Genomic DNA, 24,574 nt, shown 5'->3' on the forward strand with positions numbered 1-24,574 from the left:
CCTTGCTCATGGTGGTTCTAATGCAATGTCTATCGGAATAGTTGCAAAGTTTAATTTCAGGTGTGCTTAATTTAATTTGAGGGGTGTGTTGTGCTGAGCCCCCAGCAGAACTATGTTATGTTTCTTCTCTTACTTTAACTCTTCAGTACGTACATACTAGTATTTCTTACATTTCATCTTTTAGTTGGTATAGTACTACCACTCATTTCTTCACATTATATACGTACAATATATATGGCCAACATCATATAGCCAGCAGTTTAGTTGTCAAAGAATTTCAGGGTGCTTAGTTTTGTCAAAGAATTCCAGGATGCTTAGAGGGTGCTTGGATCCAAGGGACTTATTTTAGTCTGACTAAAAATAGTCTCTTTAAGAGGCTAAAGTTCCAAGCACCCCTGACTAAAGAGGGGCTAAAACTAGTCTTGAGACTAAAAAATTTTAGTCAGAGGTACCCCTACTAAAATGTGGATTAGTCCTCTCTCTACTCATTTAAATCCTCTCCTTTAACACATGCGAGTTCTGGATTGGAGGGTTTGGAGGATAATAAATGCTCACTAACTTGATTTTAGCCTTTTTAGTATTTGGATCCAAGCATGGGTGAGGCTAGCATGTTTTAGTCCCACTACTTTTAGTCATGGGACTAAAACGTACCCAAGCACCCTCTTAGTTTTATTTGAGGGGTGGGTTGTGCTGGACACCTTTATTGTGACTAGACTTTTTAATAGTACTATATGCATAATTTGGCGACGAGCGCTCTCTATATGTACCACCTTTTTTAATTTCAAGTTTTGCTCCATGTCGCAATCCATCGATACTACTGCTGTACAAAAGTATACATTTTTAAAAGGCTAGAGGGCGGGGCAGTCTAGCTTGGTCGGTTTCACGAGAGGCAAGGGCCTTTGTGATTTGATGGCTCATTACTGCTGGAAGGCGGGGCCTTGTGATTTGAATGCTCGTATAAATGCGCCGACGACCTGATCGAGGAGGAGCAAAGAACCGTGCGGTATACTCAAGTTTTCCACTGGAGTAGTACTTTGACGGAGGAGCACAAAACACGACAGCCCAGTGCCATATGGCGATAAAAAATGATCTAATTTGCTAGTCATCTCATTGTTAGCATTATTCTATTCATTCCCTCAAAAAACCATTGTTCTATTCATGCCTCGCAGAGAACGTGACACGTGCGGCGAAACACCCAAAGCAAAAGATGAAACACAAGAGCAAAAGAAGAATGAAGATTATCACCCCAAATGATCTAATTCGCCGCGGAGTCGTAACTGCTTCTTCATCGCCTCCACGACCTCCATCTCCTTGCGCGTCTCCTCCGCCATCTTCTTCATTCTGTCCATGACACGGGATTTCTCGACGTGAGCCTTCATCTTCTGTTCCACGGCCGCATTATGTACCTTGACAGCAGCCGGGTGCTCGATGCGGAGCTTCGCCAACTCCTCCTTCTGTTCCATGACGAGGGCCTGCAGCATCTTCGTCGAGGAACTACTATTCTCACGCAGCTTCTTCCAGCCGGCGTTCTTCTCCTTCAACAGGTCGATCTCGTGGCTGAGCTTCACCTTGTCCTCCTGAAGTCACAGGATTTCTCCGATCGGCTTCTTCTCCGAGGCAATGCTCTTCTTCAGCAGCATCACCAAGCCGGCGGTCAACTCCCCCTGCTGATTGAGCTCAGCGGGCATGTCGTCGAGGCTCTCCTTCAGCAACTCCATCAAGCCTTGGATGAACTCCTTCTGCTTATTGAGGTGCTTATTGAGCTGATCGGGCATGCCGTCGAGGGATAACGACTCCAGCTCCGCCGGCTCATCATGTTCGCCTCCGCGGCTAGGGCGCTCTTGGGAGCCATCGCATGCCTGCGAGAGATCTTTCGAGGTCTCTGCATGGAGGCGAGCCCTCTCCTTTTTTCCGTAGCCTTGGTTGCCGCTCCCTTGTTACGAGTTGTTCTCGACCTAGAGCTCTTCTCACCGGCCATGGTAACGACGGACGAAGAAGAAGCACTTATGAGGAGGAAAGGTAGAGTAATTTTCGGTTAGGTAGTTCCCCTTTTTATAACCTAAGTACTAGCACTAGTACTAATACCTGCATAGTGGGAACACGTTCAGGTTTGGTATGTACTAGTAGGTGTGAGCAGGCTTTCGAATGTGATGGGAACAAGGTAAAGATTAATTGATGGTTTTGGTTTCGAGGCCCCAAACGGATTCCGATGAGTTTAGCGGAACATAAATTTCAAGTACTACACTGCTCAAATGCGTAAATATTATGTTACTGTCAAAAATTGGCACAAAATACGAAGGAGACCAATGGAAGTACTACTAGCAACCCACGATTAACTACTCGCATGCGTGTAGTGGAGTAATAATGTCTTTCTTCCGCCCTCACATCCACTCAATTTGCATGCGTTGTATTAATTGACCATCAATGAAGTGAACGACTTTACACGCGTCAAATTATCACATGGGGTGGATCTTGGTACAAAATTGCGTCCGCCCGTGTACCCGCATGTGCGTGCGAGGGAGTGAGTGCGTGCGTGGCGTGCATGCACATCTTCGCTTCGTGCATGTACCGCCAGTATGGCTCAGGGAGGACGAGTACATTCTTCTGGAACCAGCAACACGTCACTGTGATCAATCCACGCAAGGAGGTCGCGACAACGCCGCCACATGTGCCACGTGGCTTCATGAACTGTAAGAGAGACACTATGTAGCATGCCATTAGTATTCTAATTTACGTGTTTTGCACATACTCGAAGTACTAGTAAGGTACACGTGCATTGCACGCATCAGATTTTGCAACCAAATGATGAATAAATACCACACTATAACATGTAAGCTTTGAGTCATATATGCCTGATGTAGCCCTTCGTTTAATTCTTATAGTTCATCTCATTCAAAATCAATTAGTTTTTATAAAAAAGCTAAGAACGTGGGAATAGGAAAAACATGGGATTATAGTGGATTGTCATCTTGAATCCTACATGATTGTACGAGTGTTTGATTGTGCATAGAAAAAACACATAATTCTTTGAAAGAGGTTCGAGTGGATGGGATGTTTCCTATGAAATCTAGTGCAAATGAATCATATGGAAAATTCCTATGGTTTACAATCCTACGAATCAAACAACCAAGATAGGAAAAATTCCTAATGATTAGAATCCTCCAAAATTCCTTTGAGAATCCTTTGAATCAAAGAAGCCCTTAATCTATTTTATGATTCATGGAATTGTGCGTTGTAAAGCATAAAGTAAAAACAAATAATGGCAATTCAACTAGAAAAAAGTTTGGGCAGTTATGATACGGAAGATTCTAGAACAAAAGAGAACCACTGTTGTTTTGAGGTTTGTGCATTATGCTTAAGTTCAACCATGGAGTTTGCTAGATTGTACATGTGGCAAAATCCGGTGGGGGGCTAGAAGATGGTGCGAGGGGCCGAGTGGAGGGAGACTATGAAGGAATGCACAGTGTGAGATCGATATTTAGAGAGAGGGGGCGAACACGTGCCCTGTTGCGCGCAGTGGCGGAGCCATGAAATATAAATGAGCTAGGGGGCCAAGCATTGCTAATCCTTTACAAGGAGGGTCAATTCATGAACTTAAACCATTTTTAGCAGCAATTGTCTAATGATCACATTCATATTAGCCTTGATATATAGTGATGTTAGGGGGGAGGTGGCAAGGCCCTTACTGCCCCCTGTCTTCGCCATTGTGCACGCATCTGAGAGATGAAGCGGAAGGCATGGATGATGAGAGGGGAACATTGGATATATAATTAATGTGGGTGTATTAGCTATATATGTTAATCCTATATAGAGAGGTATAGATTGATCGATGTGGACGTGGGAAAGAAGGTGAGACCTCACTGGATATATCGATTGATCGGTCTGTGTGGAAAACTATTAAAGACCTAGCTATATACACACATACATAGAGGAACATGAATCGTTGCGCATGAACGCGTGAGAGATAAAGAATGCCCGATATGATGGAGAGGGGGATGTGTGTGGGTGTGTGCCTTCATGGGAGACCGACCTGAAGAAAAAGATTGCATGCGTGCGATGGATAATGCCGAGTGGTAGTGTGTGTGCATGCATGCACGAGAGAAAGTTAGTGGTACAATTATAAAGAGAAGACTGCTGTGTGGGTGTAAAAGAATAGGTGAGGTCATAATCAATGTAAAGTTGAATTCAAATATTTGAATAAGAGATCCTGGTGTTTGAAACCCATGCATGCATGAATATAACGAAGATCTGCGCGATGTGGTTTGGGAACGAGCATGTTGTAATGTATACACATTGAACAAGGTCAGACTAATTTGAATTTGAGATACCGATGACAGACATCATTTGGCCACATCGCATCCATGCATGGACACACTATTCTAACTGGAGATGATGGGCGGCTTTCGCACCACATATCTATATCTATACCCCTATATATATATATTATTTTTTTTATATTGTGTGCGGGTAACTTTAAGTTTGAAAGATGGTCGTTGGATGAGGCGAATCCGATGGTCCAAAGATGGCAAATTTGAGCACTACTGGCCGTTGGATATCATCTAGATTCCACCAGATTTTGCCACATGTATAATCTAGAAGACTCCATGGTTGAACTTAAGCATAATGCACAAACATCAAAACACAAGCACTTCTTATTTGTTCTAGAATCTTCTGTATCAGAATTGCCCAAATGTTTTTCTACATGATTTACCATTATTTTTTTACTTTATGTCTTACGACGCACAATAACATGAATCTTAAAATAGATTAGCTTTCTTATAAAAACTAGATGATTTTGAATGAAATGAACTATAAGAATTAAACGAACATCTACATCATGCATATATGACTCAAAGCTTGCATGCAACAATGTGGTATTTATTCATAATTTGGTTGCCAAATCTCATGCGTGCAATGCACGTGTACCTTACTCTAGTATAAATGGTGTTTGTGTGTGTGTTGTGCGTGTTGAGGTGCAATTTGTCTATTTTTGGGTATACGTTAAGCTTGTTCTTCCGAAATTTCAAACCGCGCCTTGTTATGCCAAAAATTCAAGCTAGCGTCTCTGTCTATCGTGCTGCGAAACTCCCGCCTCTTCAACCCACACCTTGTTAGCCCGAAATATTTAAGTTATATCTTTGTCTCGTTGTGCTTCGACAACTCCCTCCATCTCAACCCGCGCCTTGCTATTCCGAAATTACAACGCGCGCGAAAACTCCCACCTCCCGTGAAATCCCGACACGCGAAATGCCCGTGGTACCCCTGAACCGAAAGAACTGCCTCAAATTGGTGGGGGTACTTTCGTAACTTACCCCACATTTCGGACAAGCGTGTTTCTAAGCCATGGTCCCCCACTGCCATCCCATCCGCCCACCCATTCGTACACCGAGGCCACGAAAACCCGTGACGAAACCCCACACCCTGCTCCGTCCGCCACTCAGCCGGAGCCTCTGCCCCGACGACGTCGTCCACATCAACACCTCGATGTCCCTCATCCACCATACCGGATGAGGATCCGTCGTTGATCTCATTGTCCCGCCGGTTCAGCCACCCCGTCCTCCACCTCCAAGGAGCTGCCCCGACGTTCCCCTCGTCTTTCGCGCCACCTCCATTCCCACACCGCCGTCTTCACCTACACCACTGGAAGAGCATCATCATCACCGTTTCCTCGGATGAAGCTACGGCCTAATCGGCGCCACCAAAGAGGTTGTACACTAATCGTCGCATTTTCTTCTTGATTCAATCTCACGGTGCTGCCAGCGCTCAGTCATGAGCCGACACGGCGTGGCTCCATCCACGGCGGCGTCGCCGACCACTTCCTCCATGATGTCGCTCCCTCGGCGGCGACGTCCAAATCAGTAGGAGCTGCTACTGCTTTAGCTCTCGCTCGCGCTGCTGCTCTGCTCTTGCTCTCGGTCCCCTGCCTGGTCTGCTCTTGCTTGCGCTGCTGCTCTCGTTCTTGCTCTTGCTTGTGATGCTGCTCCGATTTAGCTACACTTCAGTCGACTGAATCAACTTTTGGGTCAGTTGATTTTTAGGGGGTGGGGGGCTTGCCGGGGTGAAGGAAGAACCAGCCGCAACGGGGAGGGGGCTCGCCGGAGAGGTACCCCACTATCTATCTAAGGGTTTAGGATGGGGGCGGTGGTCACCGGTGGTGGCGGGGCGGTGGCGTGGGGATCGCCGGAGAAAAAGCTCGGCACGGGGCGCCTAGAGGGATGGCAGGGGCGGCGGCGGACCGACGGTGGGGAGTGTTTTCAGGGCGGGCGGGCGCGGGCGGCGAGGGGGCTACTGTTTGGCCGGTGGTGGCTCGCGGCTCAGGTGGTGGAGGTTGAAGATGAACCGCAGGCCCTTGATTTCGTATCCAACGGCTGCAAAATCGACTGACCAGAGATGAAAAAGTCAGTCAACCGACGTGTAGCCTCACCTTGCTAGTGCATTCAGTTTCGACAGCAAAATTCAGTTTTGACAGTTAAGTTCAGTTTCGAAGTTCAGTTTCGACAGTTAAATTCAGTTTTGACAGTTAAGTTCAGAGATGAGCGGCTGATATATTTTACATCTAGCACTTTGTGGTTATGTATTTTACGTCATGTATTGGAGATGCTATTAGAATTCCACTCAGGTTAACATTGTTCGTTGTCTCTCTTGTCCTGCTTCAGCCTCGACGTCGTACAACTCACCGGAGCTTCTCGAACGATGAAACCCTCCATCACAATGGAGCAGTACCTCGGGCTCCATCTCCACACGCCTAAGATCTTCTTCCCCTCCTCCGACAGCCAAGTCAGCCGGAGCATCCTCACCGGCCAACCCAATCACGCTGAGATCGACATGGCTTCGCCAAAGAGGTTGTACACTTGTTGCATCTCTTTTTTACTCTACATGTTATATATATTGTCCACAGAGCACTCGTAGTAACGGGAAATACGATTATTTTATCCTACTATATGACAAGCTGTGAGGTACCAGGCAACTTAGCTATCCGTGATGGACTCTCTTGAACGCCATCATTATTTATCTCTGCGCGTTTGAGCTGTGCATTTGTCAATGGGCCTGGGAGTTGAGCTAGTATGGCAGTGGCCTGGGTCCAAAGTAATAGAAGTAGCACAAAAACATTTTTTAGTGTAGGATTTTCCTTGCTCAAGCATGCCTACTAGAATCGCCAGTGCTTGAAAGGAAAAGTGAATGGAAAACATCGGAATTGGAAAGTTTCCTATGGTACTACTTTTCATGAATTTGGTGCAAAGGAATGGAGCAAAGGAAAACTGTAGGATTTGTTTCTTTAGTGTCTCCTTGAAAGAAAAACCATAGGAATTCTAATTTCCACTTCTCCTCCTTTTCATATTCCTATTCATCAAGCACAAGACTAAGAGATAGTAGCATAATAGCATTATAACCGTACATTTTCTTGTGGTTTGACTTAATCTCACCATGCTTTTTTGCATCCTGTGATCTTCCAATTATTGTGAATCAAACACCCAGATTGGCAGAAATCCTGTGTTTTTAAATTCTCTATTTTGCACGTGCATTCCTATCCTATTCCTGTCTATTTCCTATCCCTGCATTGTTAGAATCCTCAAATTCAAACAAGCCCTTACTCAATTACTTCTGTTACAGATATGTGTCAAAGAAAACCTTGTGTGGTTTGTCTTGCTCCTGCGGCGCTGTGTTCCACCCCAGCTCAGCTGCTCCAACGACAGAAGGGTTCACCACAGCAGGGATCCGCTCTCCAGACTGTCTTTCGCCGCCTCAGATCTTCTTCCCTGCCGCCGGCAGCCACGGCAACTACATTACCATCATCAACTGAGCAGATGACCTTGAGGACTACACGGGTCCGCAAGAGAGGTCGCACTCTTCCATGTCTGCTTACGTTATGCGTCGCTTAATATGATGACATGCTACATTATCATTGTTTTCACCTATTAGACTCCGAGTCAGGTCCAAACTAATGCTGAAACTTGAGTTTTTAAATGGTTGTGGGGTACATATTGGGGAAACAATCAGTATTATCTGTCTACTATCTGGTTAATCTCCGGTGTCTACTATGAGTTTCATGTTGGGTGCAAACAAACATTAAAGGAGCCATTATCTGTATTTTTAACTAAAGCTATTATCTGCCTGCTATCATTGATTTTGGGTCTATCCACAGTTTGCTACCATCACTCTGGATTTGTGCATGCACTCCTTACATAATCTCACTATGTTTTATTCCTATGCATGCCAGTTATTGTACACAATGGAACTGATCATGTAGAGCAAAAGAGACGAGCCTTGCGTGACAATAAAATTTCATGCAGACGTCGTTCCATGGTGGGCGCAAAGGCAGCCCCCTCCACCCATTTCGGATCATAATCAACAGGAAGATAACTGTTCTGAGGGGGATTTAGAAGGAGAAGACCACTCCTATTTACCCCATGAGGTCTTCGCTCTAACTTGGCATGCTGATGTTGGTAATATCATGCATATGGTGCCTTGCATTGCTTAGTGTATACATTAAAGATGTCATCGGCTTAGTTTAGACATGCTTTGTGTAATGCCATCTGTTTAGTTTCTTTATCGTATATCTGAATCATGCAATGCCATCCTGTCTAGCCAGGCATCATATATGTGAATTTTGCAATGCCACCCTGGTTAGCCAGTCATCTTATATGTGAATTATATCATGCCATCATTTTTTTATTACGTGTTAAATTTTTCAACAATTTTAGTACATTCAATTACTCTTCCCGTGCATCAGCCATTCGGCACGGTCATGGAAAAATCTGGAGTGGAAACAAGGTCTTTAGAGCAGACAATGCTATCTGACGAAGCGCATGTCTTGCTGGTTACCGATAGATCCTCAGAGGAGGATTCAGAGACAGATGACCAGCCATATCCCCCCCCTGAGGTGCATGCCCTAACTTGGCAAGGTTATGTTGCTCATATTGTGCATATGGTATCTTGCATTGCTATGTCATTTGCTTAGTTTAGACATGCTTTGTGTGAATGCCACCTGTTTAGTGTCTAATTACCATATATGTGAATTATGCAATGCCATCTTGTTGTAAGACATTATATATGTGAATTATGTAATGTTATCTTGTTGCAAGGCATTATGTATGTGAATTATGCAATGGCATGCTGTTTAGGCAAACGTCATATATGTGAATTATATCATGCCGTCCTTTTTTTGTATTTCTCATTGCTTTTGTCGACAATGTTTGTATATTCAACTGCTCTTCCTGTGCATCAGCCATTTGAATTGGTGATGGAGAAATCTGGAGTGAAAACAAGGTCTTCAGAGAAGACAATGCTACCTGCTGAAGCAGATATCTTGCTGGTTGTAGATAGCTCTTCAGAGGAGGATTCAGAGGCAGATGACCAGTCCTATTATCCCCTGAGGTGTATGCTCAAACTTGGCAGGGTTATATTACTCATATAATGCATATGTTGTATTGCAATGCTTAGTTTTTACATCATATACACAATATTGAATGCCATCTCCTTAGTTGACACATCATATATGCGATTGCCCTCTGCTCACTTCCTTAGTATATAAATCATATATTTGAATTATGTCATGCCATGATGTTTACATAGACATCATGTATCTGAATTATGGCATGCCAACCCATTTTCTAAAGACATAATATAGTTATATCATCTCATCATGTTTACATAGTCATCATATTTTAAATTATGTCATTCTATCCGTGAATTATATCATGCCATCATGTTTCCATCGACGGCATGTTTTTGATTTATGGCATGCCAACCACTTTAATAGACACATCGTATAGTTATATCATGTCATCCTGTTTACATAGTCATCATATTTTGAAGTATGTCATTCTACATTGTTTAGTTAGCCATCATACATGTGAAATTGTGTCATGATATCCTGTTTAATTAGCCATCATATATGTAAAATTATGTCCCGCTATTCTGTTTTCTTAGACAACATAAATGTGAATTATTTCATGCCCTGTTTTCTTCCCTACTATCCATTGCACCTGTCTATCTTACAATGTCTGTACATTCAATTACTTTTCTTGTTTATCAGCCATTTCAATTGGAGGGAGTGATGGCAGTATCTGTGGGAGTAAAAACACGGTCTTCAGAAAAGATTGTGCTACCTGTCGATGCAGATAGAACCACGGTTGTACTTGCCCAAGAACCAGCCCAACCACACATAACCCACACTCATGCAGATTGTACCCCTACCCAGTTGGACAGAGAACCAGCTACACCCCTTCTAACCCCAACCCCAGCAGATAGACACCCAGTTCCCATTGACACAGCACCGTCTCCACCACAGAGCACCCAAACACGAGCAGTTAGTAAGGCAACTACAGTGCCCAAATCACGAGGACCACCACTCCGAACCCGAAGTCAATGCTTAAAGCAGAAGAAGAATTGTTCTCAGGCCAGGTTCCGTAGCTATGGTTCATACTACTTTGCTCTTGCATCACTGTATTTACTGATACCAACTAATTTCAAATTTGAAGGATGCAATTGAAACTCCAATGGCGCAACAGGTATGTTTTAAACCTGTTTCTTTAACGTGTTTGGCTGTTTGCTGTTGTAACTTGCTCTATGTTGATTTCAGTTTGAATTGAATAAACAGTTATGTTCTCATGCCATGCACATTACAAGTGTTGTTATTGCTGTGTAGTTTCCCACACTTATATTCTGTCTATGCTGCTTTGTCTTAAATAGATATGATTCGAACTGTATCTATCTTGATTTGGCAACATAAACTAGAATGATATAGACCATACAGTGACCATACTACATAGATATATGTTTGTTTCATGCTGTTATCCTGTCCACCTTACTACTGAACTGGTTTACCAAAATGAGTTTCATATACTACATTGTAAACCTGAGATGTGTTTGTTTGTTTATCTTTTAGAACGCGGATAAAATATTGGAGAAGAGTACCCTGTTATGCAATGGTAAAGGAAGTAATGCAGATAAGGTTCAAGATAGTGAGACATCCCTGTTGGTCTCCAAGAAAGCTGATAAAAACTATATTGAAGACACTGAGACAACCCCAAAGTCCTGTCTTGATGTAGTGTTCGAGTTATTGGCTACCACTGCTGGCACCAGCTCTTCGAACTCGTTGCCTAAATCAGTTCGGCTTCTTGAGTCTCAACTTCAAGTTGAAAGACATCGATCAGATGTTATGCGACCGGAAGCCGTAGGAGTGAGGAAGTCCCTCCAGAATTCAGATGCATACTTTCTGGTGCAACAGCATGCGCTGGAGGACTTAAGCGCCAAACAAGAGAAAGTTAATAAGCTTGCTAAGCATCTTGCCAGCATTATGGGTACCCAGGATATTGTTTCTTGAGCTCTTCTGAAGTGGTTTCAGTTCTGGACTTGTTTTGCTACGGTGTTTATATGCTGATGTGTTCCCTATATTTGCACTATGGAGAAGTTTGATGCCCAGTGGATGTAATATGTGTAATAGCCGTGATAGCCTAGTGTAAGTTGCTTGCTTATTTATTTCCTTGTTGTCTTGTTTATTTGTTTGCTTGTAGTCAGTGCAGTTCTTTTTTTGTGATTTGCTAGTGGCTGCAATAACCTACTTTTTAAAACTAGGCCACAATAACCATGGGCTAATATTTACTGTAATGACACTGGGCCTCCTACGGGCCGTAGAAACAGTGGGCCTTCTACAGGCCGTATAAACAGTGGGCCTTCTACGGGCCATAGAAACAGTGGGCCTTCTACGGGCCGTAGAAACAATGGGCCTTCTACATGCCGTAGAAACAATGGGCCTTCTACGGGCCGTATCATCAATGGGCCTTATACGGGCCGTATGATCGATTGGCCAAACATGGGCCAAACAGACTGCATTCTGGCCGTAAACGGGCTAGAGTTGGAATCGTTCGTTCATGGGCCGACCATAATGGGCCATCGTTAATAGGCCGTATTTAATGACGCTATGAAAACGGCCCAACGTATTAACGTACCACAAACGGGCCGACTGTAACCACGAGCTGAATTTGGCCCACAAGCAGAAAATGACAGTAACGGTCCGTAAGTAAACGAATGCTGGAAAATAGCCCAAGAATAAATGGGCTCTGAGAAGGCCGAAAGATAACATGGCTGGAAACGGCCCAACGGAATAACGGGTCGTTAATGGGTATAAAGTGATACACTGTTCTTTACGGGCCAGTTTCACCACGGGCCGTTAATGGGTGTAAAGTGATACACTATTCATTACGGGCTAGTTTCACCACGGGCCGTTAATAGGCCAAGAGTTACACAGGGCCTCATATGGGCCGAAAGACGCCATGGGCCATACATGGGCCACAAGTGAAAACGGGCTGGAAACATATTGGATGGCCCAGATGATGCTACTGGGCCTAATTCGAATAGGGCGTAACGGGCCTTGGGTTAGTGGGCTGTAAATGGGCTATATGCGAATAGGCCATTAACAGGCTTTCCATGGGCCGGCCCGCCACCTTTTGACCAAGTCAAACGGGCCGGCCTTTTCATAGGAATGGGCCTCTGTTGGGCCGTGCCACATGTCGACGTATCATAGGCGCCTTTTGTCCAATGACTGGATGACATCTGTCCTAGCGATGAGCCGACACGTGTTTCTTCCAGCCAATGATGATTTTACATGTGGAAAATCCCTATTGGTCGGGGCTGTTAACGGGTTATCGGATCCAAAACCCGACCCGATAGCTTAACAGCGTTCCGTTATGGTGGATGCCACGTGTCGGTCACCCTTGACGAAAGCACTTCTGTGACGCGCGATTTATCATCATGGAAGTGGACACTTCCGTGATGATAATTTTGGTAATGTCATGGAACACTTCTACGACAGCACATGTATAACTATCTTGATTCTGTCATAAAATCGTCATGGATGTACATGCATGACAGAAAACGCGACCTACTGTGACAAACACGTATCATCATGGAAGTGTATTTTTTTGTAGTGCTAATTTTTGTGAACATTATTCATTCATCTCTAGCATTGAACCTATGAAGGTTGAAGAAGCTTGGAAGATCCGGATTGGATAAATGCCATGCATGAAGAGCTACACAACTTTGAGAGAAATCAAGTGTGGACATTGGTCGAGAAGCCCGACAACAATCACAACATCATTGGTACCAAATGGGTGTTTCGCAACAAGCAAGACGAAGATGGTCAAGTCGTCTGCAACAAAGCACGTCTCATCGCCCAAGGCTACACTCAAGTCGAAGGTATGGACTACGGTGAGACATATGCCCCCGTTGCTAGACTTGAGTCCATCCGCATCTTACTTGCCTATGCTAATCACCATGATATCACCTTGTACCAAATGGATATTAAAAGTGCTTTCTTAAATGGTGAAATTGAGGAGGAATTTTATGTTAAGCAGCCTCCCAGCTTTGTGATACGTCTCCGTCGTATCTACTTCTCCAAACACTTTTGCCCTTGTTTTGGACTCTAACTTGCATGATTTGAATGGAACTAACCCGGACTAATGCTGTTTCAGCAGAATTGCCATGGTCTTATTTATGTGCAGAAACAAAAGTTCTCGGAATGACCTGAAACTTCACGGAACATCTTTTCAGAAATAATAAAAAATCCTTGCAAAAGATGAAGGCCAGGGGGCCCACCACCTGTCCACGAGGGTGGGGGCGCGCCTGCCCCCCTAGGGCGCGCCCCCTACCTCATGGCCCCCCTGGAGCTCCTCCGACCTCAACTTCAACTCTATATATTTTGTTTCGGAGATAAAAAAATCAGAGAGAAGGATTCATCGCGTTTTACGATACGGAGCCGCCGCCAAGCCCTAAAACCTCTTAGGAGGGCTGATCTAGAGTCCGTTCGGGGCTCCGGAGAGGGGAATCCGTCGCCATCATCAACCATCCTCCATCACCAATTTCATAATGCTCACCGCCGTGTGTGAGTAATTCCATCGTAGGCTTGCTGGATGGTGATGGGTTGGATGAGATCTATCATGTAATCGAGTTAGTTTTGTTAGGGTTTGATCCCTAGTATCCACTATGTTCTAAGATTGATGTTGCTATGACTTTGCTATGCTTAATGCTTGTCGCTAGGGCCCGAGTGTCATGATTTCTGATCTGAACCTATTATGTTTTCATCAATATATGAGAGTTCTTGATCCTATCTTGCAAGTCTATAGTCACCTATTATGTGTTATGATCTGTTAACCCCAAAGTGACAATAATCGGGATACTTACCGGTGATGACCATAGTTTGAGGAGTTCATGTATTCACTATGTGCTAATGCTTTGTTCCGGTACTCTATTAAAAGGAGGCCTTAATATCCCTTAGTTTCCATTAGGACCCCGCTGCCATGGGAGGGTAGGACAAAAGATATCATGCAAATTCTTTTCCATAAGCATGTATGACTATATTCAGAATACATGCCTACATTACATTGATGAATTGGAGCTAGTTCTGTGTCACCCTAGGTTATGACTGTTACATGATGAACCGCATCCGACATAATTCTCCATCACCGATCCATAGCCTACGAGCTTTCCATATATTGTTCTTTGCTTATTTACTTTTCTGTTGCTATTGCTGTCATCACTACAAAATACCAAAAACATTACTTTTGCTACCATTACCTTTTGCTACCGTTATCACTACTATCATATTACTTTGCTACTAAACACTTTGCTGCAGATATTAAGTTTCCAGGTGTGGTTGAATTGACAACTCAGCTGCTAATACTTGAGAATATTCTTTGGCTCCCATTGTGTCGAATCAATAAATTTGGGTTGAATACTCTACCCTCGAAAACTGTTGTGATCCCCTATACTTGTGGGTTATCAAGACTATTTTCTGGCGCCGTTTCCGGGGAGCATAGCTCTATTCTTTGAGTCACTAGGGATTTATATCTGCTTATCATTATGAAGAAGTTGAGAGATCCAAAAACCAAGATTTATCCCTCAACTACAAGGGGAGGTAAGGAACTGCCATCTAGCTCTGCACTTGATTCACCTTCTGTTTTGAGTAAGCTTGTGACACCTAAACCTGCTTCTGCTATTCGTTCTGATATGTCGCATGTTATTGATGATGTCACTTCTGCTATGCATGATACTTATGATGAAACTACTTCTATGCTTGATACTACTGTGCCACTTGGTTAATTTCTTGATGAACAACTTGCTAGGGTTAGAGAGAATGAAAATATTGAATCTGATAATACTGATGAAAGTGATGATGAAGACTCACATGTTATTCCTAAGGGTTATGTTTTTGATAAAGAAGCTTCTTTAGCTATTTCAGCTTGCAAAGATAGATACGAACTCAAGAGGTTATTAGCTAAATGGAAGCAGCAATCTCTTAATGCTAGAATGAAACCTGACCCTGCTTCTGCTACTTCACCTATCTGTGTTACTAATAAGGATTATGAATTCTCTATTGATCCTGATATAATTACTTTGGTTGAATCTGATCCTTTTCATGGCTATGAATCTGGAACGGTTGTGGCACATCTTACTAAATTAAATGATATATCCACCTGATACATCTCCAACGTATCTATAATTTTTTATTGTTCCATGCTATTATATTATCAACCTTGCATGTTTTATATGCATTTATATGCTATTTTATATGATTTTTGGGACTAACCTATTAACCCAGAGCCCAGTGCCAGTTTCTGTTTTTTTCCTTATTTTAGAGTATCACAGAAAAGGAAAATCAAACGGAGTCCAATTGACCTGAAACTTCACGGAACTTATTTTTGGAACGAAAGCAACCCGGGAGACTTGGAGTCCATGTCAAGAAAGCAACGAGGAAGCCACGAGGCAGGGGGCGCGCCCACCCCCCTGGGCGCGCCCTCCACCCTCGTGGGCCCTCGTGGCTCCCCTGATGTATTTCTTCCGCCTATATATATCCATATACCCTAAAATGATAGGGGAGCACAATAGATCGGGAGTTCCGCCGCTAGAAGCCTCCGTAGCCACCGAAAGCCAATCTAGACCAGTTCTGGCACCCTTCCGGAGGGGGAATCCCTCTCCGGTGGCTATCTTCATCATCCCAGTGCTCTCCATGACGAGGAGGGAGTAGTTCTCCCTCGGGGCTGAGGGTATGTACCAGTAGCTATGTGTTTGATCTCTCTCTCTCTCGTGTTCTTGATTTGGCACGATCTTGATGTATCGTGAGCTTTGCTATTATAGTTGGATCTTATGTTTATCCTCCCCCTCTACTCTCTTGGAATGGACTGAATTTCCCCTTTGAAGTTATCTTATCGGATTGAGTCTTTAAAGATTTGAGAACACTTGATGTATGTCTTGCCGTGTGTATCTGTGGTGACAATGGGATATCATGTGATTCACTTGATGTATGTTTTGGTGACCAACTTGCGGGTTCCGCCCATGAACTTATGCATAGGGGTTGGCACACGTTTTCGTCATGATTCTCCGGTAGAAACTTTGGGGCACTCTTTGAGGTCCTATGTGTTGGTTGAATAGATGAATCTGAGATTGTGTGATGCATATCGTATGATCATACCCACGGATACTTGAGGTGACAGTGGAGTATCTAGGTGACATTAGGGTTTTGGTTGATTTGTGTCTTAAGGTGTTATTCTAGTACGAACTCTAGGGTTGTTTGTGACACTTATAGGAATATCCCAACGGATTGATTGGAAAGAATAACTTTGAGGTGGTTTTGTACCCTACCATAATCTCTTCGTTTGTTCTCCGCTATTAGTGACTTTGGAGTGACTCTTTGTTGCATGTTGAGGGATAGTTATGTGATCCAATTATGTTATAATTGTTGAGTGAACTTGCACTAGTGAAAGTATGAACCCTAGGCCTTGTTTCCTAGCATTGCAATACCGTTTACGCTCACTTTTATCATTAGTTACCTTGCCGTTTTTATAATTTCAGATTACAAAAACTATTATCTACTATCCATATACCACTTGTATCACCATCTCTTCGCCGAACTAGTGCACCTATACAATTTACCATTGTATTGAGTGTGTTGGGGACATAAGAGACTCTTTGTTATTTGGTTGCAGGGTTGCTTGAGAGAGACCTTCTTCATCCTACGCCTCCTACGGATTGATAAACCTTAGGTCATCCACTTGAGGGAAATTTGCTACTGTCCTACAAACCTCTACACTTGGAGGCCCAACAACGTCTACAAGAAGAAGGTTGTGTAGTAGACATCAAGCTCTTTTCTGGCGCCGTTGCCGGGGAGGTGAGTGCTTGAAGGTATATCTTTAGATCTTGCAATCGAATCTTTTTGTTTCTTGTTTTAGCACTAGTTTAGTTTATAAAAGAAAACTACAAAAAAATATGGAATTGAGTTTGCCTCATACGCTTCATCTTTTTAATATCTTTCGTGAGTATGATGGAAAGGAAAATTGTGCTCAAGTGCTAGAAGAAGTCTATAAAATGTTTGGCACTAAATGTTTGAATAATGAGCATGATTGAATGTTGTTAGTATGAACTCCTTGAATATCCATAGTACTAATGATGATTGCACTAGTTATGATGAAATGTCTCCTATAAACATGTCAATTTTTGTGGAGTGCATTGGGTTTGTAAGTACACACCAAATAGGGAAGATAGATATTGCAAGAGGCATAAGTACTTAGAAACTAAATTGTTGCAAGAAAGGCTAGATGATTGTGCTAAAAATTAAATTTTCTTGGCCGTACTTGTGGACTTTGCAATGAACAGGGTCATTTAGCTATCCGATGCAAATTGTTTCATGATCTAATCGTGTCCAAAAATTGTGATGACTTGATTTCCCTTGCACATTATAATGAACTCAGTTTTCTTATGGGTTACGAAGAAATGAAATGTATAACTAAGCATCTTCGAGAATTTGCCCGTTATAAACTTCTTGGTTTTGATCTAGAGGAAATTTATATGTATTGTGCGGTGAATTGCATTGAAAATCCTTATATTTCCAATTACATAAAGAAAAGAAAACAAATAGAGGATGAAGAGAATACTAATGAAAGGGAAGAGACTTCCCAATATTTTCCAATTATTTCTTATGATGAATCAGGTAAAAAGGAGGAGCCTTCTATTCAACCAATTTAATTCATAAGGAGCTTCAAAAAGAGGATTGAACCCACACATGATGTGGTGAAGAAGAAGAAAAGAAAAAGGAGGAGAGGTAAAAATATATATCTCCCAAATAATGTTGCTCCTATTATTGTTGTGCCTCATGAAAATGAAGATGATGCACTTGATGATGATCTCGTTATGCCTATTACTTGTTGTGATGATTATGATTGGGAAGATAATAATACTTCTTATGATCTTGAAAATCTTTTTGGCACTTGCTTGGAAGAATATGATAATTGCTATACTATTGGTGCTATCTATACTATTAATGATGAGAGTGATTATGCTTATGATATGAAAATGCCCAACTTTGGGGATGCTATGTTTGATGAAGATGGTGTTTTTGAGAATATATTTGCTGCAATTAATGTTTATCCCAAGCTTAGGGATGCTACGTTTAATGAAGATGATATCTTTAGTCTCCCAAGTTTTGATATGCAAATTTATAATGATGATAGCATGCCTCCTACTTATGATAATTATTGTGATGATACTTATGCTATAAAAAGTAGTGATTATATTTATAAAACTTGTGATGATTATGGTTACCCCTTTTCTGAACATCACTCTTTTAATGTGGAAACAATTTATAGTATTTGAGTCTCTTATGATACTCCCACTATTCCGAATGAGAAGAATTTTGCTTATGTGGAGAGTAATAAAAATTCTATGCTTGTAGATCATGAAAAGAATGCTTTATGTGATAGTTATATTGTTGAATTCATTCATTATGCTACTGAAAATTATTATGAGGGAGGAACTTGTGCTTGTAGGAATGGCAATAATATCAAGTTTCCTTTTTATGTGCTTAAAGTTTTGAAGCTATGCTTGTTTTACCTTCCTATGCAAGTTGATTCTTGTTCCCACAAGTTGTTTGCTCACAAAATCCCTATGCATAGGAAGATAGTTATACTTAAATGTGCTAGTAATATTCTTCATGATGCTCTCTTTATGTTTCAATTCTTATCCTTTATGTGAGCATCATTGAAATCATCATGCCTAGCTAGGGGCGTTAAACGATAACGCTTGTTGGGAGGCAACACAACTTTATTTTTCTTCCTTGATTTTTGCTCCTGTTTAGAAATAAATAATTTATCTAGCCTATTTTATGATTGATTTTTTATGTTTTAATTAGTGTTTGTGCCAAGTAGAACCTTTGGGAAGACTTGGGGAAAGTCTTGTTGATCTTGCTGTAAAAAACAGAAACTTTAGCGCTCACGAGAATTGCTGCCATTTTTTATTGGAGAGTGATATTTAGTTAATTATTTTTTCAGAGTATTAATAGATAAATTCCTCACGTCCAGCAATTTATTTTAGAATTTTTGGGGTCCCAGAAGTTTGCGTTAGTTACAGATTACTACAGACTATTCTGTTTTTGACAGATTCTGTTTTTCGTGTGTTGTTTGCTTATTTTGATGAATCTATGGCTAGTAAAATAGTTCATAAACCATAGAGAAGTTGGAATACAGTAGGTTTAACACCAATATAAATAAATAATGAGTTCATTACAGTACCTTGAAGTGGTGTTTTGCTTTCTTTCGCTAACGGAGCTTACGAGTTTTCTGTTAAGTTTTGTGTTGTGAAGTTTTCAAGTTTTGGGTAAAGATTCGATGGACTATGGAATAAGGAGTGGCAAGAGCCTAAGCTTGGGGATTCCCAAGGCACCTCAAGGAAATATTTAAGGACAACCAAAAGCCTAAGCTTGGGGATGCCCCGGAAGACATCCCCTCTTTCGTCTTCGTTCATCGGTAACTTTACTTGGAGCTATATTTTTATTTACCACATGATATGTGTTTTGCTTGGAGCGTCATTTTATTTTATTTAGTTTTGCTTGCTGTTTGAATAAAATACCAAGATCTGAAATTCTTAAATGTTAGAGAGTCTTCACATAGTTGCATAATTATTCGACTACTCATTGATCTTCACTTATATCTTTTTAGAGCACGGTGGTAGTTTTATTTTGTAGAAATAGATGAACTCTCATGCTTCACTTATATTATTTTGGGAGTCCTAAACAGCATGGTAATTTGCTTTGGTTATGAATTTAGTCCTAATATGATGGTCATCCAAGAGGGATATAATAAAAACTTTCATATAAGTGCATTGAATACTAAGAGAAGTTTGATACTTGATGATTATTTTGAGATATGGAGATAGTGATATCAAAGTTGTGCTAGTTGGGTAACTGTGAATTTGAGGAATACTTGTGTTGAAGTTTGCAAGTCCCGTAGCATGCACGTATGGTAAACATTATGTAACAAATTTGAAACATGAGGTGCTATTTGATTGTCTTCCTTATGAGTGGCGGTCGGGGACGAGCGATGGTCTTTTCCTACCAATCTATCCCCCTAGGAGCATGCGCGTAATGCTTGGTTTTTGATGACTTGTAGATTTTTGCAATAAGTATGTGAGTTCTTTATGACTAATGTTCAGTCCATGGATTATGCGCACTCTTACCCTTCCATCATTGCTAGCCTCTTCGGTACCGTGCATTGCCCTTTCTCACACTGAGAGTTGGTGCAAACTTCGCCGGTGCATCCAAACCCCGTGATATGATACGCTCTGTCAAACATAAACCTCCTTATATCTTCCTCAAAACAGCCACCATACCTACCTATTATGGCATTTCCATAGCCATTCCGAGATATATTGCCATGCAACTTTCCACCATTCCGTTTATCATGACACATTCATCATTGTCATATTGCTTTGCATGATCATGTAGTTGACATCGTATTTGTGGCAAAGCCACCATTCATATTTTTCATACATGTCACACTTGATTCATCGCAATCCCGGTACACCGCTGGAGGCATTCATATAGAGTCATATCTTGTTCCAAGTATCGAGTTGTAATTCTTGAGTTGTAAGTAAATAGAAGTGTGATGATCATCATTCATGGAGCATTGTCCCCAAAAAAGAGAAAGGGCAAAAAAAGGAAAGGCCAAAAAAGGGACAATGCTACTATCCTTTTTCCACACTTGTGCTTCGAAGTAGCACCATAATCTTCATGATAGAGAGTCTCTTGTTTTGTCACTTTCATATACTAGTGGGAATTTTTTATTATAGAACTTGGCTTGTATATTCCAACAATGGGCCTCCTCAAGTGCCCTAGGTCTTCGTGAGCAAGCAAGTTGGATGCACCCCCACTTAGTTTCTTTTGTTGAGCTTTCATACATTTATAGCTCTAGTGCATCCGTTGCATGGCAATCCCTACTCCTTGCATTGACATCAATTGATGGGCATCTCCCTGGCCCATTGATTAGTCGCGTCGATGTGAGACTTTCTCCTTTTTGTCTTCTCCACATACCCCCATCACCATATTCTATTCCACCCATAGTGCTATATCCATGGCTCGCGCTCATGTATTGTGTGAAGGTTTATAAAGTTTGAGATTACTAAAGTATGAAACAATTGCTTGGCTTGTCATCGGGGTTGTGCATGATGAGAGCATTCTTGTGTGACGAAAATGGAGCATGACCAAACTATATGATTTTGTAGGGATGAACTTTCTTTGGCCATGTTATTTTGAGAAGACATGATTGCTTAGTTAGTGTGCTTGAAATATTATTGTTTTTATGTCAATATTAAACTTTTGTCTTGAATCTTATGGATCTGAATATTCTTGCCACAATAAAGAAGAACTACATGGATAAATATGTTAGGTAGCATTCCACATCAAAAATTCTGTTTTTATCATTTACCTCCTCGAGGACGAGCAGGAATTAAGCTTGGGGATGCTGATACGTCTCCAACGTATCTATAATGTTTGATTGTTCCATGCTATTATATTATCAACCTTGCATGCTTTATATGCATTTATATGCTATTTTATATGATTTTTGGGACTAACCTATTAACCCAGAGCCCAGTGCCAGTTTCTGTTTTTCCTTGTTTTAGAGTATCGCAGACAAGGAAAATCAAACGGAGTCCAATTGACCTGAAACTTCACAGAACTTATTTTTGGAACGAACGCAACGCGTGAGACTTGGAGTCCACGTCAAGAAAGCAACGAGGAAGCCACGAGGCATGGGGGCGCGCCCACCCCACTGGGCGCGCCCTCCACCCTCATGGGCCCCTCGTGGCTCCCCTGATGTATTTCTTCCGCCTATATATATCCATATACCCTAAAACGATCGGGGAGCACAATAGATCGGGAGTTCTGCCGCCAGAAGCCTCCGTAGCCACCGAAAGCCAATCTGGACCCGTTCTGGCACCCTGCCGGCGGGGGAATCCCTCTCCGGTGGCTATCTTCATCATCCCGGTGCTCTCCATGACGAGGAGGGAGTAGTTCTCCCTCGAGGGCTGAGGGTATGTACCAGTAGCTATGTGTTTGATCTCTTCTCTCTCTCTCTCTCTCTCTCTCTCTCTCTCTGTCTCTCGTGTTCTTAATTTGGCACGATCTTGATGTATCGCGAGCTTTGCTATTATAGTTGGATCTTATGTTTCTCCTCCCCCTCTACTCTCTTGTAATGGATTGAGTTTCCCCTTTGAAGTTATCTTATCGGATTGAGTCTTTAAAGATTTGAGAACACTTGATGTATGTCTTGCCGTGCGTATATGTGGTGACAATGGGATATCACGTGATTCACTTGATGTATGTTTTGGTGACCAACTTGGGGGTTCCGCCCATGAACTTATGCATAGGGGTTGGCACACGTTTTCGTCGTGATTCTCCGGTAGAAACTTTGGGGCACTCCTTGAGGTCCTATGTGTTGGTTGAATAGATGAATCTGAGATTGTGTGATGTATATCGTATGATCATACCCACGGATACTTGAGGTGACATTGGAGTATCTAGGTGACATTTGGGTTTTGGTTGATTTGTGTCTTAAGGTGTTATTCTAGTACAAACTCTAGGGCTATTTGTGACTGAGGGAGTCCTGGATTAGGGGGTCTCCGAACAGCCGGACTATATCCTTTAGCCGGACTGTTGGACTATGAAGATACAAGATTGAAGACTTCGTCACGTGTCCGGATGGGACTTTCCTTGGCATAGAAGGCAAGCTTGGCAATACGGATATGTAGATCTCCTCCCTTGTAACTGACTCTGTGTAACCCTAGCCCCCTCCGGTGTCTATATAAACCGGAGGGTTTAGTCCGTAGGACAACATACAATCATACCATAGGCTAGCTTCTAGGGTTTAGCCTCTACGATCTCTTGGTAGATCAACTCTTGTAATACTCATATCATCAAGAACAATCAAGCAGGACGTAGGGTATTACCTCCATCAAGAGGGCCTGAACCTAGCTAAAACATCGTGTCCCCTGCCTCCTGTTACCATCCGCCTTAGACGCACAGTTCGGGACCCCCTACCCGAGATCCGCCGATTTTGACACCAACATTGGTGCTTTCATTGAGAGTTCCACTATGCCGTCACCATAAGGTTTGATGGCTCCTTCGATCATCGGTAACGATGCGGTCCAGGGTGAGGTTTTCCTCCCCGGACAAATCTTCGTATTCGGCGGCTTCGCACTGCGAGGCCAATTCGCTTGGCCATCTGGAACAGATCGAGAGCTACGCCCCTGGCCATCTGGTCAGGTTCGGAAAACTAAACTACACTGCCGACATCCGCGGAGACTTGATCTTCAACGGATTCGAGCCCATGTCAGGTGCGCCGCACAGTCACGACGAGCATGACATAACTCTGTCGTCGGACAGTGTTCGGGAGATCGCATCTGCAACTACTCCGGCCTTCAATCCGGATCAGATTGCACCATCCGAGGACGGAGGGATAGACCCCACCATGGAGGCCGCACCCTCAGTGGCGATGGAGCCGGATACTGACTTCACCCCTTACGAGAGCCATGTCGCCGAACCATTGGATTCGTCTTCGGCCACTTACTCCGAGCTGCCTGCATCCGTGCCTATCAAATCCAATTGGGTGCCGATCATGGAGTTCACCTCCATGGATATCTTTCAGCACTCGCCTTTCGGCGATGTGCTAAACTCATTAAGGTCTCTCTCCTTGTCAGGAGAACCTTGGCCAAACTATGTCCGGCTAGATTGGGATGCAGACAACGAAGAAATTCGCTGCCCATGCACCACCCACTTAGTAGCCACTGTCGACGACTTAACTGACATGCTCAACTTCGACTCCGAAGACATCGACGGCATGGACGAAGATGCAGGAGACGAACAGGAACTAGTGCCCACAGGGCGCCGGACAGCCACTTCATCACATGACATATACATGGTGGATACACCCAAACAAGCCAATGGCGAAGAGACAGCGGAGGATGGCCCCTCCAAGAAGCAACCCAAGCGCTGACGTCAGTGGCGCCGCTCTAAGTCCCGCCATAGCAAAAACAGCGATAACAGCGCAAGAGAAAATAACACTCCAGTCGACTGCAGAGGAAACGACGACCACATTACCCCGGCGGCAGAGCACGATGAAGCTGCAAATGGCGAACATAGTACGGACCGATGTCCGAACATGGCGACGCCGAAGATAAACCTCATCAAACCCCTCTGGGGAGGAAAACAGTCCGGACGAAGATGCACACATCATCCCGGAAACGCACTTGG

Source organism: Triticum aestivum, chromosome 2A (assembly GCF_018294505.1).
Source record: "Triticum aestivum cultivar Chinese Spring chromosome 2A, IWGSC CS RefSeq v2.1, whole genome shotgun sequence".
Taxonomy (NCBI): Eukaryota; Viridiplantae; Streptophyta; class Magnoliopsida; order Poales; family Poaceae; genus Triticum; species Triticum aestivum.